The sequence below is a fragment of the Pelmatolapia mariae genome, linkage group LG17 (assembly GCF_036321145.2).
Source record: "Pelmatolapia mariae isolate MD_Pm_ZW linkage group LG17, Pm_UMD_F_2, whole genome shotgun sequence".
In the NCBI taxonomy this organism is placed as follows: domain Eukaryota; kingdom Metazoa; phylum Chordata; class Actinopteri; order Cichliformes; family Cichlidae; genus Pelmatolapia; species Pelmatolapia mariae.
Window position 1 is genome coordinate 36451726 of NC_086242.1, and position 22511 is coordinate 36474236.

Here is a 22511-nt window from a genome sequence, read left to right on the forward strand (position 1 = left end):
TTTGTATTTGCGCTTGGCTTCTTTTATGCCTTTAACCAGAGATTGGCGTGCCTCTTTGTAGACTTGTTGGTCTCCTGATTTGAAGGCGCTGTCATGTGCTCTTAGTAGGGGTCTCACCTCACTGTTGAGCCATGGCTTCTGGTTCGGGAACACTTTAACAGTCTTTGTTGTTGTTACACTCTCAGTACAGAAGCTGATTTATGAGAGTATGGCAGATGTGTGGCCCTCCAAGTCTGATCCTTCTGCAAATACACTCCAATTCGTGTTATCAAAACAGTCTTGAAGGGCCGTGGTGGCTTCCTCGGTCCACACTCTTACTGTTTTTACAGATGGTTTTTGCCTTTGAATTAGAGGTCTATAAGCAGGGATCAAGAACAGAGAGAGATGATCAGAGAGTCCGAGATGAGGAGGGGGGTGGCTTTGTAAGCATCTGGGATGTTGGTGTAGACCTGGTCTAGTGTGTTGTTTTTCCTCGTCGGAAAGCTCACGTTTTTAAAGAATCCAGGCAGGACAGATTTCAGGTTTGCGTGGTTAAAATCTCCTGTCACGATCACAGTGCAGTCCGGGTGCGTTGTTAGCTGTTTATTAATGGAGTGCTGGAGTAGCTCCATGGCTGACTTAGCATTAGCTTGCGGCGGCACATAAACTGCTATTATTGTGGTCGCTGTGAGCTCTCTCGGCAAGTAGAAGGCTCTACACTGAATCATCATGTATTCTATGTCCGGGCAGCAGTGGATGACTTTAACTGTGTTGTTGGTGCACCAGTTATTGTTTACAAACACTAGTAGACCTCCTCCGCTTTTCTTACCGGACTCTTTGTTCCTGTCTGCTCTGAATGTAGCGTGGCCCGCTAGCTCAATCGCAGTGTCTGGGGTAAAAGAGTCCAGCCAAGTCTCTGTGATGATCATAAAACAGTAATCCAAACAGCGTGAGGTGATCCGCAGTCGTAGCTCATCGATCTTGTTATTTAGTGACCGTGAGTTGGTGAGGAAGAGACTCTGAATAGCCGGTCCGTGTGGGTTAGCACGTAGCCTAGCCTTCAGCCCCACTCTCTTCCCTTTCTTCTGTTTCCTGTGCTTCCATCGCCTACGTGGCGTAGTGGTGGAATTGGTGAAATTAGAGTCGATTTTATATTATTGTTCTGTTTATTTTTATCCTGCTGCTAAACTAATTTCCCCTTGTGGGACAATAAAGAAATTGAATTGAATTGAATTGAATTGAATTGATACCATATTTCTAAGGTTTTCAGGGCCGAGTAAATAACCTCAGTTTTATCTGAAATAACAAGCAGAAAGTTAGCGGCCATCTAGGTCTTTATGTCTTTAAGACATTCCTGCAGTTTAACTAATTGGTGTGTGTTATCTGGCTTCATGGACAGATAGAGTTGGGTGTCATCTGCAATGAGATAAGCGGTAATCTGAATTGTCATACTGGAATTGTCATAAGTGTGCTGTCAGCTCATTGGTCACAAAGCAGGAGAGGGGCTGTGAATTATGTTTTCAAACAAAGCGTTAATTCCATTAACATTTATAGACTACTTTTGATTCTCACTGTATTACGGGACAAAGTGCGTCCCTTATTAGCTCAATACGGGACGTGTACTTTTGTTTCTAAATACAGGACGATTCCGTTTTTTAAGGGACGGTTGGCAACCCTAGGGAGGGGCGGTAGTTACACTTACAGTAGCACAGGAACAAAGTGGGAGGGAAAGAGAGAGAAAGAGAGCCAGGGACAACAATGTCACATTAGAAAGGTATAGTAATCATCTACAACTATTTTCAGTTGCGGATGATAAAGGATTCAGAAAGTTTGTTCATGCATGCCCATATGACAGAGAATGTGCATCTTCTTTTTGTTTTCATGTTTTTTCATATTTATATTTAATTGTGCTGTGGTTTGCAGTGTTTTTGTGTTGTTTCACTTTAAATTTGTTTAAAAGGAAAAAGCTGAAAATTTAAATAGTTAAAAGCTGAAATGTAAATAGTTGGTTTTTGTACTATATTCAATTCAATTCAATTCAATTTTATTTATATAGCGCCAAATCACAACAAAAGTCGCCTCAAGGCGCTTTATATTGTACAGTAGATAGCACAATATTAAATACAGAGAAAAACCCAACAATCATATCATATGACCCCCTATGAGCAAGCACTTTGGCGACAGTGGGAAGGAAAAACTCCCTTTTAACAGGAAGAAACCTCCGGCAGAACCAGGCTCAGGGAGGGGCGGCCATCTGCTGCGACCGGTTGGGGTGAAAGAAGGAAAACAGGATAAAGACATGCTGTGGAAGAGAGACAGAGATTAATAACAGATATGATTCAATGCAGAGAGGTCTATTAACACATAGTGAGTGAGAAGGTGACTGGAAAGGAAAAACTCGATGCATCATGGGAATCCCCGGCAGCCTACGTCTATTGCAGCATAACTAAGGGAGGATTCAGGGTCACCTGGTCCAGCCCTAACTATATGCTTTAGCAAAAAGGAAAGTTTTAAGCCTAATCTTGAAAGTAGAGATAGTGTCTGTCTCCCGAATCCAAATTGGAAGCTGGTTCCACAAAAGAGGGGCCTGAAAACTGAAGGCTCTCCCTCCCATTCTACTTTTAAATACCCTAGGGACAACAAGTAGGCCTGCAGAGCGAGAGCGAAGTGCTCTAATAGGGTGATATGGTACTACAAGGTCATTAAGATAAGATGGGGCCTGATTATTTAAGACCTTGTAAGTGAGGAGCAGGATTTTGAATTCAATTCTGGATTTAACAGGAAGCCAATGAAGGGAAGCCAAAACAGGAGAAATATGCTCTCTCTTCCTAGTCCCTGTCAGTACTCTTGCTGCAGCATTTTGGATTAGCTGAAGACTTTTCAGCGAGTTTTTAGGACATCCTGATAATAAAGAATTACAGTAGTCCAGCCTGGAAGTAATGAAGGCATGAACTAGTTTTTCAGCATCACTCTGAGACAGGATATTTCTAATTTTAGAGATGTTGCGCAAATGGAAGAAAGCAGTCTTACATATTTGTTTAATATGTGCCTTGAAGGACATGTCCTGGTCAAAAATGACTCCAAGGTTCCTCACAGCATTACTGGAGGCCAAGGTAATGCCATCCAGAGTAAGAATCTGGTTAGATACCATATTTCTAAGATTTTCAGGGCCGAGTACAATAACCTCAGTTTTATCTGAATTAAGAAGCAGAAAGTTAGCGGCCATCCAGGTCTTTATGTCTTTAAGACATTCCTGCAGTTTAACTAATTGGTGTGTGTTACCTGGCTTCATGGATAGATAGAGCTGCGTATCATCTGCATAGTAGTGAAAATTTATGCTATGTCTTCTAATGATGCTGCCTAGGGGAAGCATGTATAATGTAAATAGAATTGGTCCTAGCACTGAACCCTGTGGAACACCATAATAGACCTTAGTGTGTGAAGAGGACTCTTCATTTACTTGAACAAATTGGAGTCTATTAGATAGATATGATACAAACCACTGCAGCGCAGTACCTGTAATACCTACAGCATGTTCCAATCACTCTAATAGGATATTATGATCAACAGTATCGAACGCTGCACTAAGGTCTATCAGGACAAGCACAGAGATGAGTCCACTGTCAGAGGCCATAAGAAGATTATTTGTAACCTTCACTAAAGCTGTTTCTGTGCTGTGATGAGCTCTGAAACCTGACTGAAACTCTTCAAATAAGCCATTCCTCTGCAGATGATCTGTTAGCTGTTTGACAACTACTCTTTCAAGGATTTTTGATATGAAAGGAAGGTTGGAGATTGGCCTATAATTAGCTAAGACAGCTGGGTCTAGAGATTGCTTTTTAAGTAAGGGTTTAACTACAGCCACCTTGAAGGCCTGTGGTACATAGCCAATTATTAGAGATAGGTTGATTATATTTAAGATTGAAGAATTAATTAATGGCAGGACTTCTTTAAGCAGTGTTGTAGGAATGGGGTCTAAAAGACACGTTGATGGTTTGGAGGAATTAATTATTGAAGTTAATTCGGAAAGATCGATTGGAGAAAAAGAGTCTAACTTAACATCAATGGTACTAAAAGTAGCTGTAGATAATATTACATCTGTGGGATGATTATTGGTAATTTTTTCTCTAATGATAAAAATTTTATTTCTGAAGAAGTTCATGAAGTCATTACTAGTTAACGTTAAAGGGATGGTTGGCTCAGTAGAACTCTGACTTTTTGTCAGCCTGGCTACAGTGCTGAAGAGAAACTTGGGGTTGTTCTTATTTTCTTCAATCAGTGACGAATAGTAAGATGTTCTGGCTTTGTGGAGGGCTTTCTTATAAAGCAGCAAACTATTTCTCCAGGCTAAATGATGATCCTCTAAATTTGTGACACGCCATTTCCTCTCCAGCTTACGAGTTATCTGCTTTAGGCTACGTGTTTGAGAATTATACCACGGAGTCAGGGACTTCGGATTTGAGGCCTTAGTTTTCACTGGAGCTACAGTATCCAGAGTCGTACGTAGTGAGGAGGTAAAATTATTAACAAGATAATCGACCTCTGTTGGAGTAGCGTTCAGATAGCTGCCCTCCCATACGGTAAAAAAATATATTTTAAAATACATTTTGAAATATATTTCAAAATATACAAAAAATGGCCAAAAAATATATGTGCTAAAATATATTTTAAAATATATTTATATATTTTGAAATATATTTTAGCACATATATTTTTTGGCCATTTTTTGTATATTTTGAAATATATTTCAAAATGTATTTTAAAATATATTTTAAAAATATATTTATAATATATTTTGAAATGTGTTTTAACACATATATTTTTTGACTGTTTTTTTATATTTTGAAATATATTTATAAAATATATTTCAAAATACAATTTAAACTTATTTAAAATCATTCAAAAATATATAAATTTAACCCTTCATATATTTCTAAGAAACCACATTCACATGTAACAGCTGAAAGAAATCTTTATTTGATGTTTAAAACATACATATAGCATATAAATCAAGCAAGGAATATTCATTTTATAATTTTATTCTCATTACATACTTAAACATTCTAAAAGAAACACACATACACATATATGTGTGTGTGTATGTGTATATATATATATATATATATATATACATATATGTGTGTATATATATATATATATATATATATATGTATATATATATATATATATATGTATATATATATATGTGTATATACATATATATATACATGTGTGTGTGTGATTGTATGAACATAAGTCAACATACTTAAAATGTAATTTCTTTTCCTTTTCCAGCAGTCTCAGTTCCCCCAGCTTTCACTGCAATCCTCAAAGCCCTTCTGGACACATTGGGAAACCTCTTCCTTCCTGCCACTGTAACAAACAAAAGTCACAGTTCTATTACTTTTATCAGAGTTAAAATAAAAATATGATTTATGTTAGCTAGCTTCATTTAGCAAACATATATTTCTGTTTATATAGATACAGATATTAATACAGATATATTTTATGCATAATTTTACCTCTTTTTTTTCCTAGATGGAAAGTCTATCCAGTTCACATTACAGTAATGCTAACACCCCTTTTGGTCGTCTCTCCTTACCCTCCAGCATTCATAAATCTGTTGACCTTCTTTGTCTGAGACCAACCACTACAATGCATCATCACCTATTTGTATTGGTAACTTACTTTGCAACCTATTTTAATGGTTGCAAAGTAAGTTTCTTGTGCTGTATGCAATTTTAGATACACAGAAAGTCTTCACTTACTATATATGGCTGTCATAGTGTCCTTATGAAGGGCAGTTCTTCACTCTGCGCCAATGTCCGTTTTGCTTTGTCCTCCTATAAAAAGCATTATTATTTGAGTGTTTGACTAGTTTTAGATTTCCAAAAATCTGATATTTGTACAACTAAACATTTGAACTACAAAGATGTGCTATTTAGAGATACTTTTATGGGTACTTTTTGGTAAAGAAACTGGTGACAGAGTTGTAGGCTTTTTAGAATACTATTAGCTAACCATTTGAACTGACTTTCAAAGCTGTTTACCTTTTAAATTGCTATGGATCAAAACCTCCAGTGGGAAGGTGGCCATTAGAAGAACACATACCATTGAACCTGAAAATAACAAAAACAAACAAAAAACAGAACAATATATAAGAGTCAGGTAGGGTAATAAATCTCTTCTGAAGCAATATAGTTCATTTTGGGTGAAAAACAAAACATTCCTCTAAAATATATATACTGACATCAGCAATCAACATCATGATTGTAATTATTTCCTTTTTAGTACATCTACTGCTGTGTGCATGTGTCAAGCACTACGACTGTATCTATGCATATAAATTCACCATATATATCCTGCAAAAATGTTTTGTTATAGTCAAAAAAGGCAAACAAACAAAGGCATTCAATCAGAGGTGAGAAATTAATTGGGAATATCAATTATAGGTGAACTATTCTTTACCTACTAGCAATCATATTTGAATGTAAAATAAAATAAATAAATAAATAATAATAAAAATAACATGATGTAATTAAAATGCACAACTTACAGTAAGGAAATCTGCATTTGTATCCACAGGCTAAAAGTAAAACAGTAAATGTGTTAGTAATAGTACAGGTATTTGTAAAAAAAAAAAAAAAAAAAAAGAGGCAGTAACTGTGACTCTTCTAGTGGGATGCTAAATGCAGAGATTTAAATTTGCAGTATAATACTGCATGTACAGGTAGCTGTGTTGTGAACTGTAACTGAATATTAGAGAATCTCAGAGAAATTAAATGTATTTATTTTTTGAATTTATCAATCATAAAACCGTCTGTTTTGAAGGCCTGTTACGATAACAACTTTTTGTTGGTCGGTATATTGCCCCATAAACAATTGCGACAAGTTATGTCATTGTCATTTTAAGACCATTTTATGTCTTTGAATGTATAATCATAATATAACACCATAATAATGCAAGATCTACACACTTTCAATTGACAAACCAACATCTAATTCTTAAAATATTTAGATCTGGAAATTAGGTATCAAAATATTAGATACCATAAAAACTTGAATAAATAGTAATTTTTCTAACAAATAGAAAACAATGTTATTTAATGTTATTGTGTTGTTATTATTATATTTTATTTTTGTAAATATAATGGCAGATAAATTGCATCATCAACAATTATTGAGGTCATGTACATGTATTGTGTGTTAAGTCGATATATCGATTATTGTGATAGGCCTACTGTTTTGGTATCATAACAAGCTTGTCAAACATGCATGACCACTAAGCAATGTCTAAGCAGTAGTATTGGTCTGAATGACAACAAACATAACTAGTGTTTTGGAAAATCTGTTAGAAAACAGTTATTTCAATAATTATGATTAGCATGTGACACAGACACTGCATAAAAAACTACAACAACAAATACTTACTTTAGGAGGATGGGGGAGGGCAGCATGAGGTTGAGACTTTGACATCTGTAAGAAACAAATTCATGTATTACAAACAAGTCACTTAAAAATACATTAATGTGGCAGACTGTTCCCTGTTCAGATGCAGTGTATAAGTACAATCAGGGCTGTCACAACAATGGGGTGGGGCCAAGTGGCTGCAACCCCAGGTACAATGTGCAGGTATAAATAATTACATATAATATATGTGAATAAAGCAAGAATCTGTTTAGATTAGTCACTGTGCTGACTGATGCTTGCTAGGTTTATATGATTGCAAACTGCACAAAAACAACAACAGCAACAACATTAATGACAATGACAAACAAAATTACTTACATTTATGTAAATCTCACATCAGGAAGATCTGCATTCGATTTCATGGGCTGAAATAAATAGGCAGAAACATTACTGCTAAAAAAAAACAAAAAACAAAAACTCTAAAAAGCCTAAAAATGACTTAAAAAGCAAGGAAATGTGGAACATTGTAATTAGCGAACATAAATTAGCGAACATAAAGCATAACTGTGCTTTGTTTCTAACCTTGGTAAGTACTCTGTAGCCAGAAGGAGAGGTGGGATTTCTGTGAAAGCCAAATTAAATGTGAATAGGTTTTGATAGTTATTGTATATAACAAGTGTAAACAGTTTTATTTGTAATTTTTTCCCTTTCTGAGAAGGTAGAATAATAAGAAAAGGCAAAAGTACGTCACAATATAATTAATTAAGTTACATATTTTGATTACCAAATTATGGAAGCGTGGAGCTGCCACCCAGGCAAAAGAAAAATAGAGCTATATCACGTTATAACATGAAATGTTTATTGTTCTAACATTATGCTTTTCATGTTTGTATAATATAATATCACGTTATTACAATACACATAATTACCACGTTCGCACAATATTGTACGGACGTGATAAATATGTACACTGTTCGTACAATGTTGTTCAAACATGTTGTTCAAACATGAAAAGTATATTGTACTAACATGATAGTATATTGTTAGAACGATAAACTTTTCAAGTTATAACGTGATATACTTATATTTCTCTTTTGCCTGGGTGGCAGCTCTACGCTTCCGTGCCAAATAAGCGAGAATAAAGTAATACTAGAAAGCGAAAATTTCAGAAGAAATTTTAAGTGTGCCTATGCCGCTGGTAATCAATGTAGTTTGCCATTCATACAGCTACAGAGAGCAAAACTCAGCAGAGCAGCCATTCTCCACCATGAACTATGGTAAAAACAAACACCGCTCGCGCCTCACAGATGACAGCTTACAGTTTTGGGTAAAGATGAAGTGACTTTGTACAGCCCCGATTTGCAGACGCTGTGCACATAGTTTCATGAGCAGAAGTCCCATTGTACCACGGCAGACCCGACAATGTTTGCATGAACACGCTTTGAAGCATTACGTTATGGACCACTTTTCACACATGGTTGGTGTACCCACACAGCCGGCTGTAGCTTTTCAACTCACAGCCTGACACACACCCAAAAAACAGCCGAGAGAGCACAGACTACGCCAGAGAGGCGTGATTGCAGATGCCGCTCAGGTGGGTCCACCTCCCCTGCAGCGGCACTGCAGACCACGCCCCGCCACACACATCAATCACGTAAAATAAATATTTATGCACTTTTGCATTCACTTTTTGTTTTTTGTTATTTTTACACAGTGTTCTGAATGATTAACAATGGTCTACAGCCAATCTTGTGTATTATTATACAAACTTTGGTTGTAAGATGCCCTACCTGGCCCCCTGGCAAAAGCTTTGCTAGATCCGCCCCTGCACAGTTACCAGCTGTCAGCTAAATAAAAAAGGAGCTTGGTGTTTATTTCTCTCAGAAACAGTTCATAACTTCCCTTCAACTCATTCATGTCACCTAAAAAAAAGGTAAACCTGTTTCTCCATCACCAGTTCAGCTCTGATGATTCAGTAAGGTCATCTCCTGTTTTCCACCAGCCGCTTCTACAGCTGTGGCTCCAGCAAACATCAGCTGATACTAGAAATTAAAATCAAATGAATTCTAACAACAGCTGATCAAGCTTAAACGTGCTGCTGTTGTTTAGCGGGATAAACAAACAAGAGAGAAAAGCCGATCATTGAAGTTTGAACAGGCGAGAGAATGACAGGGGAGGCTGTCATAAAGTTCAACATCAGTAACTTAGCGCGCACACAGCTGTATAGAAACTCCGTCGTGCTAGCTAGCACGCAGTACGAGTTATTATAACTGATTGTAAAAAGTCAGCACAACGAAAATAAACTACACCTAAACTCGGTTTATATCTGACCCAAATAGAGTGCAGTTCATAACTTCTTACCTGAAATTCAGTTCACCTCACGCTCTGACCAGCAGCCGCCTGCTTCTCCTGCCTTCGGTTTCCCTGATCCACGATCTACCACCGGTCGATCGGCGGTCGCCTCGCCGCCTCGTATGTCTCGTTCCCTGCATGCTCTGTCTGACACACACCGGTGGATAGCTGCCCTCGGTTGTAGCTCCGTGTCAGCGACCACCAAACAACTCAGTTATTTTTTCCACATCGACCAGCATCTGGACAATCCACCGCCTTTCACTGTTTGTACCGTTACTAAAAAAAAACCCCTCATCGGCTCATAAAAACGAAAAATAAGTCCAGCTATAACCCTGAGTCAAAAAGACAGCCAACTCCGGTTAGCTAGCTAGCTGTCTAGCTCTTTGCAGGCACCGAAACCATCAGAGCTAATATGGGATGTCTTGGTAACACGAGCAGATATTTGAAGTTTACATCTGGCCAATCCACCACCTTTCACTGTTTATACCGTTACTAAAATGAATAAATAAATAAATCATCGGTCCATATAAACGAAAAATAAGTCCAGCTGTGACCACGAGACTTTACGAAGGACCGGGTGTGAAACCAGAGTAAGCCGCTCTCACTGTCATCCAGGCCGGCTGTAGCTTGTTAGCAAAGCCGCGCTAGCCACACTAGCCAGCTAGCCTCAAGCAGAAACGACATCGTCAGAACATTGTCGCTAATATGGGATGTTTTGACAAAACGAGCAGATATTTGAAGTTTACACACCTATATTCTCGCCTGAAAATATCTTAAAAGTTTATTTTGTGACCTAGAAACAGTATTAAGAGGAAAATAAAAACTAAGTGATGGCCGCCATTGTTTGACTCGGCAGAGGCGTGCTATGAATTGTGGGATATTGAGTTTTCCACCAAGCATTACCGTAACTTTTGAATGATTTGCGCAACCTTAAAAATTCCAATGGCTCCTGAAAGCAGCGACGCTGTGCGCACCGTTGATATTGTCATCATTACAGTAATCCAAATAAGGGTAGACAGGCCGTACTACTCCCGGCATACCACTAGAGAGAGCCAGCACACCACAAATGAAGTTTGAAATTTGTATCAGTGGGACCAAAAGATGGCGCCAACACACCACAAATGAAGTCTGTTTCTATGGCGCCAAAAGAAGAATCTTTCTAAATTTGCACTAAAATATTAATATTTAAAAAACTATAAAAGTCATAAACACCAAAAGTGTATACCATACTAGTCCAGCTCCAGCCGCACAAAATGATCTAACATATGTAACCCTATTGTCAAAACTGTTTGGCAGAGAAGCGCGGGAAAATTTTCACTAAAATATTAATATTTAAAAAACTATAATAGTCATAAACACCAAAAGTCATAGCACACCATTCCTGATGCAGCCGCACAAAATGAGGTAACATATATGAAGCTTGTCTCAAAACTGCGAGGCGAGATTCGCTGCAAAATTTCAGGCGGAAACTGAAGAATAACTAGAAAAATTTGCATTTCCTGCGAAAATGCTGTGTGGATGCCTTAACGCTGAAGCTGTCTGCTGGAAAGCTGAAAAAGATGAAAAGTTGCAAAAAGTTGTATGGTGGTGAAAAAAAACATTGCCCTGAGCAGGATTCGAACCTGGCCCTCCTGGTCTCAAGGAAGCGACTCATCTCACTGAGCTAAACTCACTCTGACCAAGAAGAGGTGGAGAGACAGACAACTCTGCTGAAATGAGCAGAAGCTGCTGAGAATTGTGCTGATAAGAGGAGAAAAGGCTGAAAATTTTGCAGAAAAGAGGTGAATCAGCAGAATTTCTGCTGAAAAGAGGCGAAGAAGCAAAAAGTTGCGCTAAAAAGAGATGAATCAGCAGAATTTCTGCTCAAAAAAGTTTTTCCTGAAAACAGCTGAGACTTGTGCTAATAAGAGGTGAAAAGGCAGAAAATTTTGCAGAAGAGGTGAATAAGCAGAATTTGGGCTGAAAAGAGGTGAAAATTCTGCTGAAAAGAGTTTAATCAGCAGAATTTCTGCTGAAAAGAGTTCTGCAGAACTCTTTTCAGAATTCTGCAGAAAAGAGGTTTTTGCTGAAAACAGCAGAAAAAGCTGGGATTTGTGCTGAAAAGTGGTGAAAAAACTGAAAATTTTGCTGAAAAGGGGTGGAAAAGGTGAAATTGAGTTAAAAAAGTTTAACTGTTAACTGAAAGAAATGTTGCCATAAGCGGGATTTGAACCCGGGCCTCCCAGTCTGAGAACGGCTGCTCATCTCACTGAGCTAAAACACAGCTCAGCCCGGCAAGGAAAACTAGTGACCCCACTGATAATGTGTTCCATTTATTTCAATGGGCAACAATATTGCAAAAAAAATTCAATATCTCAAAAAGTATAGAAGTTATGAGCACCAAAAGATATAGCACACATTAGCAGAAAGAGCAGAATTTTTTAAAGTTTGAACTGAGAAAATCGGCTGAAAACTGAGGGAGTAGTTAAGCGGCAAAGAAAGTGGCAACTTGAAGAATAAAGTATAACTAGAAAAAATTGCATTTCCTGCGAAAATGCTGTGTGGATGCCTTAACGCCGAAGCTGTCTGCTGAAAATAGCTGAAAAAGATGAAAAGTTGCAAAAAAGAAAAAAAAAATTGTATGGTGGTGAAGAACTGAAAATTCTGCTGAAAACAGGTGAAGAAGCACAAATTTTTTGCTGAAAAGTGGTGAAAAGCCAAATGTTCTACTGAAAAGGGGTAAAGACGGAGAAATTTTTGCTGAAAAGTGGTAAAAAGAAATTTTACCATGAGCAGGACTCGAACCTAGCCTTCCTGGTCTCAAGGCAGCTCTCACTGACCCAAGCTCATTCTCTCAAGAAAGTGGTGGATAGACTGACAATTCTGCTCAAATGAGCAGAAGCTGCTGAGAATTGTGCTGATAAGAGGCGAAAAGGATGAAAATTTTGCAGAAAAGAGGTGAATCAGCAGAATTTCTGCAGAAAAGAGGCAAAGAAGCAGAACGTTGCGCTGAAAAGAGGTGAATCAGCAGAGTTTCTGCTGAAAAGAGTTTTTTTTTTCTGAAAACAGCCCAAAAAAGCTGGAATTTGTGCTGAAAAGGGGTGAAAAAAATGAAAATTTTGCTGAAAAGGAGTGAAGAAGCTAAAGTATACCAAATCAAAGTATTTGTGCCAAACCATAGTATTTCTGCCATATTGTGGTATTTGTGCCACAAAAGTTACCACATTACAACATGAATACGGATTAAAGGTGAAAGAAACTGGCAACAAATTCCTCCACTACAAACCAGTCTGATACCACTTCTTTGCAGTGTTCACGTTTACTAAGGCACTACCCAAAAGGCGCCACAAGAGGGCACTCCAACACAAGAGATGACCTATGTACACTGATGCACTTAGTAACAGTCAGCCTCCTACTTAGCCACTACATAATACAGCGATATTACAGTGTACAAATTCACATAAATTTGTAGGGGGAACAAACAAAGCAGGAACAAGCCCAAAACAATAAAATAACTGGGCTGCCATAGCTATCGCTAACTAGCACATACGCTAAAGGTAACTAAAACCAATACACACAAGTAGCAGGGTAAACATCTTAAGCATGAAACATTAACTCACGTTTATGTGACACACCATCCCCAACAAATACAGGATGGGCTATTTGCTCCCCTTCCCAGCAGCTCTCTCCTCAATCGTTAGCCCAGGAACGAAGGAAGACCATCTAGATCAAAAGTCCCATGAATTCCCTCACTGCTCAGAGGCTGCTGGGTAATGTAGCTCACAATAACACAGGTTTTTCTACAAGCACAAATACTATAACATAGCAGAAGTACTGTGATTTTGTTGAAATACTATGCTTTAGGACAAATACTATGATTTGGCAGAAATACTATGTTTTAGGACATATACTATGATTTGGCTCAAATACTATGATATAGCAGCAATACTATGTTTTGGCGCAAATACTATAATTGAGTGCAAGTAATTTAAGATAACAGAAATACTACGATTTAGCAGAAATACAATGTTTTTGCAGAAACACTAATTTCACTCAAATACTTTGAAATAGCCGTAATACTATGATTTGGCAGAACATAACAGAAATTCTACGACTTAGTAGTAATACTATAACATAACAGAAATATTCATTGGGCACAAATACTATAATTTGGCACAAGTACCATGTTTTGACAAAATCCCATAATTTGGCACAAATACTATGATTTGGCAGACACTATGATTTAGCAGAGATAATATGATTTGGCAGAAAAATACTAAACTTTGGCACAAATACTATAATTGAGTACTTTAAGATGAGAGAAATACTATGATTTAGCAGAAATACAATGTTTTTGCAGAAACACTGTAATTTCACTCAAATACTATGAAATAGCAGTAATACTATGATTTGGCAGAAATACTATGTTTCAGTACAAATACTATGACAAAGCAGAAATACTATGACTTAGAAGTAATACTATAACAAAAGGGATTCCTCAAAATACTATGAAATTGCAGTAATTCTATGATTTGGCAGAAATACTGTACTTTGTACAAATACAATGCTTTGGTACAAATAGTATATTTTGATTTGAATACTATGATTTGGCACGATTAGTATGATTTAGTACAAATACTATGAATTGGCAGAAATACTGTGACTTAGTAGTAATACTATAACATAACAGATATACTGTGATTTAGCAGACATAGTATGTTTTTGCACAAATACTACGATTTCACTCAAATACTGTGAAATTGCAGTAATACTATGATTTTGAAGGAATACTATGATTTGGTAGAAATACTATGCCTTAGTAGTAATACTATAACATAACAGATATACTATGATTTTGCAGACAGTCTATGTTTTTGCACAACTAGCACAATGTGGCAGAAATACTATGATTTGGCACAAGTACTATGATTTAGTAGAAATGCTCTTATTGGCACAAATACTATGTTTCAGTACAAATACTATGATTTGGCAATAATACTGCGTTTCAGCACAACTACTGAGATTTGATTAAAATACTATGATTTAGAAGAAATACTATGACTTCGTACAAATACTACTATGTTTTGGTTAGAATACTATGATTTGCAAAAAATACTATGATTTGGCACAAGTACCATGATTTAGTACAAATACTACGAATTGGCAGAAATACTGTGACTTACTAGTAATACTTTAACATAACAGATATACTGTGATTTAGCAGACATAGTATGTTTTTGCACATATACTACGATTCTGCTCAGATACTATGAAATTGCAGTAATACTATGATTTTGAAGGAATACTGTGATTTTGCAGACATAGTATGTTTTTGCACAAATACTACAATTTGTCAAGAAATACTATGTTTGGGCACAAATACTATGATTTGCTATAAATACTATGATTTGGCACATATACTATAATCAGCAGATATACTATAACATAACAGAAATTCTACGACTTAGTAGTAATACTATAACATAACAGAAATTTTAATTGGGCACAAATAACATGATCTGGCACAAATACCATGATTTGGCAAAAAAATACCATGATTTGGCACAAATACAATGATATGGCAGAAATACTATGATTGGGTACAAATACTATGATTTGGCACAAGTAGTATGACTTAGTACAAATACTGTGATTTGGCAGAAATACTATGATTTAGCAGAAATACTATGTTTTAACATAAATAATATCTTTTGACAGAAATTTCTGCTAAAAGGTACTATTTCTGCTTTTTAGCAGAAATACTGCAATTTTGCATAAATACTATGATTTGGGATAAATACTATGATTTGGCAGATATACTATATTCAGCACATATACTATAACATAACAGAAATACCTCCACCTACTAGTAATACTATAACATATCAGAATTGTCATGATTTGACACAAAAACCATGATTTGGCACAAATACCATGATTTGGCAAAAATGCTATGATTACCCAGAATTACTATGATTGAGCAGAAGTACTAAGATGTAGTAGAAGTACTTTGATTTAGCACAAATACTATTATGGAGGAGTAATACTTTAACATGGGAGAAATATTGATACACACACACATACACAGAGCCTAAAGGGAGCAGTGGCTGTTAAGAGTCTGGACTTGGTATATCTAGGTCAGCTAAATTGGCTGCACCTGCTGTAATCAGCACTTACACACACAGACAGAGAGAAGTATGAGTCTTCTTCAGTGTATTTCTCACATTCAGGACTCCCCTCGAACAAATGGCCATAATTTCCTAACCGTAGGGGCTAGAACGCTCATTCTGACACTGTTTTGTTCAGAAGGGATGGGGGAAATCTGCAGGTCTTCATAATTCAGAGATAAAATATAAAGTATTGAAGATATAGGACTTGTAATACACTGTAACTGAGTAGAGACAAAGCAAAACTGCCTTGACTTGCCCTCAAACAACGTTTTGTAACTCTAAATCTATATGGAGCATCAAAATCATTCTTTCACCGTACGAAACAGCAGGCTTTGGTGAACAGTCATGGAAATTTTCAGGTCTCTGTGGAAATCCATCAAAAAGATTTGACGAGAGAAAAAAGTGCCGCATTTCCAGAGTTTGAAATCTGAACAGATCTGAGCGAATGATGAATTTCCTACCCTCAAACAAGTGTAACTCATCTCAGAACGGTAATAGGTGAGAAATAACTTCTTGAATTGTGAGCATCAAGAGTGTCTGAAGATATATTTGCACAAGCCTCATGTCTCAACTTTGTTTCGTTAAGGAGATATGACGATTTGAAAATGCCTCTCATTACAGAAATCCAGCGCTGATTTTGAACAAACTCTCCATTGACTCTCTAAGGAGACTTTACAGACTTTGTGTTGCTCTGAGGAGATTTGCCAAAATTCTGTAACACCCACAACAATAACAGTGACAATTTCTGAAAGCCAGCAAAAATACCTACGTTTTGATGTATAATTTGTGGGGGTTGAGTGAAAATTGAGCGAGTAGCAAGAAGTTGTTCAGACATGAAGAGAAAATTCAGAAAGGACAAGTGCACACTCTGAGTTAATTGCATAGCAACCATAACAACGCATGTATTTTCTGAAAAATCACAATTTTGCAACTAAAAACTTAAAGAGGTATAAAATTAAAACGGTAGAAGATCTGAAAAAGCTGAATCATACAGGAATAGCCCAATAATCTGAGAACATTTTAAAGTTTGAATGGAGTTTCTAGGTGAAAGTATGAGGAAGTAGTTAAGTTTCAAAAACAAGCAAGTTTTAGCAGAATTTCTGAAGAATTTTAGAACTTTCCCATTCATTCCAATGGGACAAAAAATTGCATAAAAAGCTTAATATTTTAAAAAGTATAATAGTTAAAAGTACAAAAAGATATAGCACAAATGAGCACAAATAGCTGAATATTGTGAAATTTGAACTGAGAAAATAGCACAAAAACTGCGGAAGTAGTTAAGCGGCGAAGAACGGAGCAACTTGAAGAATAAAGTATAAAGAATAAAGAGAAACAGGAACTCAATAGTGTGGAAGCCCTTTTAGGGCATCCACACAACTAGAAAAATTTGCATTTCCTGCGAAAATGCTGTGTGGATGCCTTAACGCTGAAGCTGTCTGCTGAAAAGCTGAAAAAGCTGAAAAGTTGCAAAAAGTTGTATGGTGGTGAAGAAAAAAATTTCACCGTGAGCAGGATTCGAACCTGGCCCTCCTGGTCTCAAAGCGTTTACTCTTCTTACTGAGCCAAACTCATTTTCGCACAGAACAGGTGGACAGACTGACCATTCTGCTGAAATGAGCAGAAGCTGCTGAGAATTGTGCTGATAAGAGGTGAAAAGGCTGAAAATTTTGCAGAAAAGAGGTGAATCAGCAGAGTTTCTGCAGAAAAGAGGCAAAGCAGAAACTTGCGCTAAAAAGAGGTGAATCAGCAGAGTTTCTGCTGAAAAGAGTTTTTTTTTCTGAAAACAGCCAAAAAACCTGGAATTTGTGCTCAAAAGGGGTGAAAAAAATGTAAACTTTGCTGAAAAAGGGTGAAGAAGCTAAAGTATACCAAATCAAAGTATTTGTGCCAAAACAGTATTTCTGCCATATTGCGGTATTTGTGCTACAAAACTTACTACATTACAACATGAATACGGATTAAAGATGAAATAAACTGGCAAAAATTCCTCCACTACAAACCAGTCTGATACCACTTCTTTGCATTGTTGACGTTTACCAAGGCACTACCCAAAAGGCGCCACAAGAGGGCACTCCAACACAAGAGATGACCTATGTACACTGATGCACTTAGTAACAGTCAGCCTCCTACTTTGCCACTACGTAATACAGCGGAAATACAGTAGCAGAAATGGAATGTTTTTGCAGAAACATTGTAATTTCACTCAAATACTATGAAATAGCAGTAATACTATGATTTGGCAGAAATACTATGACTTAGAAGTAATACTATAACAAAAGGGATTCCTCAAAATACTATGAAATTGCAGTAATTCTATGATTTGGCAGAAATACTGTACTTCGTACAAATACAATGCTTTGGTAAAAATACTATATTTTGATTTGAACTCTATGATTTGAAAAAGATGAAAGCATTGAAAAAGGTGAAAAGGCTGAAAATTTTGCAGAAAAGAGATGAATCAGCAGAATTTCTGCAGAAAAGAGGCAAAGAAGCAGAACGTTGCGCTGAAAAGAGGTGAATGAGCAGAATTTCTGCTGAAAAGAGGCAGAATTTCTGCTGAAAAGAGGCAGAAGGTTCTGTATGTAGAAAAAGAAACACGATAAACCATGTGTGAAATAAAGAAATGAAATGAAAGAACAACCTGATTCTGCTCAAATTCACCAATCAGAGCTACTGCCTCTGTCTGCTTCATTAGGCTGGGTACTTGTATGTATTTCGGTCCATATTAGAAAAGCTGCTAAAATTATAAAACTTTGCAGAATTGTAATAAAAGATCAATATAAATGACAGGTCTGTGATAGTGTTTAAATTTGTAATGAAAAAAAAATGTTGAAGCAAGGTGGGATTGAACCCACGACCTTTGAGCTGCAGAGCCGTGTCATTACTGATTGCGCCACCTGGCAAGGGGGCGTGCAGCTGAAAAACAAAGACATCAGCAATCAGAAATAGATCGCGGTGAGAGGCGAAAAGCGCCGGTTTTTGGAGTTACAAAACGTCGTGTAACTCAAAAACTAGGAGGGCTAGCAGCATAATTCTTGAACTAGGTGAATCAGCGGACTTTGGTGTATTTTGACTGCGATTTTCATAGCTCTTTGTACCTCCGTCGCGGAGATATGACGAGAGAAGAAACGGCTTCATTTCCAGAGTTTGAAGACTGAGAGAAGGACAGGTTTCCACCCCTCAAACAAACGTAATTCATTGCTCAACGGTAAGATGATTGTAAAAACTGCTTCCACTGTGAGTGTCAGCAGTGTCTGAAGATATATTGGCACAAGCCTTATGTCCTAACTTTGCTTTGTTAAAGAGATATGGCGATTTGAAAATGCCTCCTGTTACAGAATTTCAGCTCTGAATTTCAAAACCTCCACATAGACTTTGAATGGGGACTTGTCAGACCTTGTGTCACTTCGAGGCAAATTGCGAAAAAATGGTAAATCTCACAATAAAGATAGTGACATTGTCTGAAAGCCAGCAAAAATACCTACGTTTTGATGTATAATTTGTGGGGGTTGAGTGGAAATTGAGCGAGTAGCATGAAGTTGTTCGGACATGAAGAGAAAATTCAGAACAGACCAGCGCACACTCTGAGTTAATTGCATAGCAACCATAGCAACGCATGTATTTTCTGAAAAATCACAATTTTGCAACTGAAAACTTAAAGAGGTATAAAATTAAAACCGTAGAAGATCTGAAAAAGCTTAATCACACAGGAATAGCCCAATAATCTGAGAACATTTTAAAGTTTGAATGGAGTTTCTAGGTGAAAGTATGAAGAAGCAGTTAAGTTTCAAAACCAAGCAAGTTTTAGCAGAATTGTGGAGGTTTTCCATTCATTTCAATGGGACAAATTAAAGGAAAAAAGTGTAATATTTTAAAAAGTATAATAGTAATAAACACCAAAAGTCATAGCAGTCGTTAGCAGAAAGAGCAGAACAGTTTAGAGTTTGAACGGAGAAAATCGGCTGAAAACTGAGGGAGTAGTTAAGTGCCGAAAAACGTACGGAAGCAACTTTAAGAATACTAGAAAAACTAGAAAATTTGCATTTCCTGCGAAAATGCTGTGTGGATGCCTTAACGCTGAAGCTGTCTGCTGAAAAGCTGAAAAAGATGAAAAGTTGCAAAAAGTTGTATGGTGGTGAAAAAAAAAAAATGTCGTCCTGAGTAGGAATCGAACCTGGCCCTTCTGAGCTCAAGGCAGCAACTCTCCTCACTGACGCAAACTCATTCTCACAAAGACGAGGTGGACAGACTGACAATTCTGTTGAAATTAGCAGAAGCTGCTGAGAATTGTGCTGATAAGAGGGGAAAGGCTGAAAATTTTGCAGAAAAGAGATGAATCAGCAGAATTTCTGCAGAAAAGAGTTTTTCCTGAAAACAGCTGAGATTTGTGCTAATAAGAGGTGAAAAGGCTGAAAATTTTGCAGAAGAGATGAATAAGCAGAATTTGGGCTGAAAAGAGGTGAAAATTCTGCTGAAAAGAGGTCTGCAGAACTCTTTTCAGAATTCTGCTGAAAAGATGTTTTTGCTGAAAATAGCTGAAAAAGCTAGGATTTGTGCTGAAAAGTGGTGAAAAAACTGAAAATTTTGCTTAAAAGGAGTGAAAAAGCTGAAATTGAGTTAAAAAAGTTTAACTGTTAACTGAAAGAAATTTTGCCATAAGCGGGATTTGAACCCGGGCCTCCCAGTCTCAGAACGGATGCTCATCTCACTGAGCTAAAACACAGGTCAACCGGGCAAGGAAAATCAGTGAGGCCATCTATAATATGGCAGAAATGGGCAAAAAATATTGCAAAAAAAATTCAATATCTCAAAAAGTATAGAAGTTATGAGCACCAAAAGTCATAGCCGGAAAGAGCAGAAAGAGCAGAATTTTTTAAGATTTGAATGGTGAAAATCGGATAAAAACTGTGGGAGTAGTTAAGTGCCAAAAAACGTACGGAAGCAACTAGATTATGGTGGAATAAAGAATAAAGAGAAACAGGAACTCAATAGTGTGGATGCTTCCAGCATCCACACAATTTGCATTTCCTGCGAAAATGCAGTGTGAATGCTGTAAAGCTGAAGCTGTCTGCTGAAAACTGCTGAAAAAGCTGAAAATAGCTGAAGAAGCTGAAGTCAGTATCAGAAAAGTGGTTGAAATTGTAATAAATTTGTAGATGAATAAAAACTGAGCCAAAATATAATAACTTTGCGGAAAGTTAAGAAGAAACATAAAGCGTTTGCAAAAATACTATATCAAAGGAGAATATAGCAGACATTGTAACTTAGCAAAAAAATAGTGACTTGGCAGAAATACTACAACATGGTAGAAGTGTTGTAATACAGCAGTAATGTTAATATGTAGCACAAACCTAAAAACTTGGAAAAATGTTGTAAGAGTACAACTTAATATACAGTAGTATAAAAGTAACACGTAGTAGAAATGCAACATAGGAGCTGAAATATTATAATTCAGCAGAAAAGTAATAACTTTAGCAGAAATATTGGAAACACAAAACGGCCAGCTTCAAAAAGCTGAAGTTTCCTCAAAAGATTAGTTGTTGTTCAACTGTGAAAAATTGGCAGAAACATTAGAAAAGTTACAAAGGAAATGCCAGCAGATACACAAAGCTAAGGCAAAAATGACATTCCTAGCAATGTTTACAAATAGGGACACACACACACACACACACACACACACACACACACAGACACATAACCCATGTTCAGAAAACAATGTGTACAAACATAGATGCAAGCATAAACACAGACATACACACACAAGGGCACACAGAGACAAACAGAGCATGAAGTTTCCTGTGTGTTTCTATGCCAGTCAATCAGTCTGAATCTGGTCAAGTTGAATCCACTAATGGGATGCTGGTCACCAGCGAATAAAAACTGAGTCACACAGAACCACACACACACACACACACACACGCACACAGTTCTGTAAATTTTTATTAGAAGTTCAAAAACTTTTTCAAACACTGACATCGGCTTCTTCATTTTTTTTCCGCTTTATATTTTCAGCTGTATCTATGAGAGTCAAAAAGCCTGTATCTGCTCAATTTGAATCCACCAATCAGAGCTGCCACTTCTGTCTGCTTCATCAGGCTATGTATTCGTTCCTGTCAATGCAGCTGCATCCCTTGCTCACACCGACAGAGACATGGGCTTTCTGTAATGTATTTCAGACATGGAGCAGTAACATAACATCTTAGCAAAAAAATGTGACTTAAGAGAAACATAATAACTTAGCAGAAATCCTATTATTTGGAAGAAATAATAATATTTGGAAGAAATATTATATTTTAGCAGAAAACCTATAAAATAGCAGAAATGGCATGACTTAGCAGAAATACTGTATTTAGCACAAATAGTAAAAAGTAGCAGAAATACTCTGATTTTGCATAATAATAATAACTTAAGTAGAAATATTGAAAAGGAAAATGGACAGCTGAAAAAATGCTGAACATGGTTAGGTTCCATCAAGTGTAATTGTTCAACTATGAAAAATTCACAGAAATTAAAAAAAAACAAAAAAAAAAAACCCCAAAGAGAAATAACAGCCAGCAGATACACACAATTACAAATATGGACACATATGGAAACACAAATGCACAGAGGGACACACACACA

The 22511-nt window shown here is 36.8% G+C and overlaps 1 protein-coding gene across 1 annotated transcript in view; it reads left to right on the forward strand.

The window, feature by feature from the left end:
- LOC134646719 (NXPE family member 3-like) overlaps window positions 1–22511 on the forward strand; it is a 76736-nt gene that overhangs the window by 22680 nt on the left and 31545 nt on the right. The window lies entirely within an intron of this gene.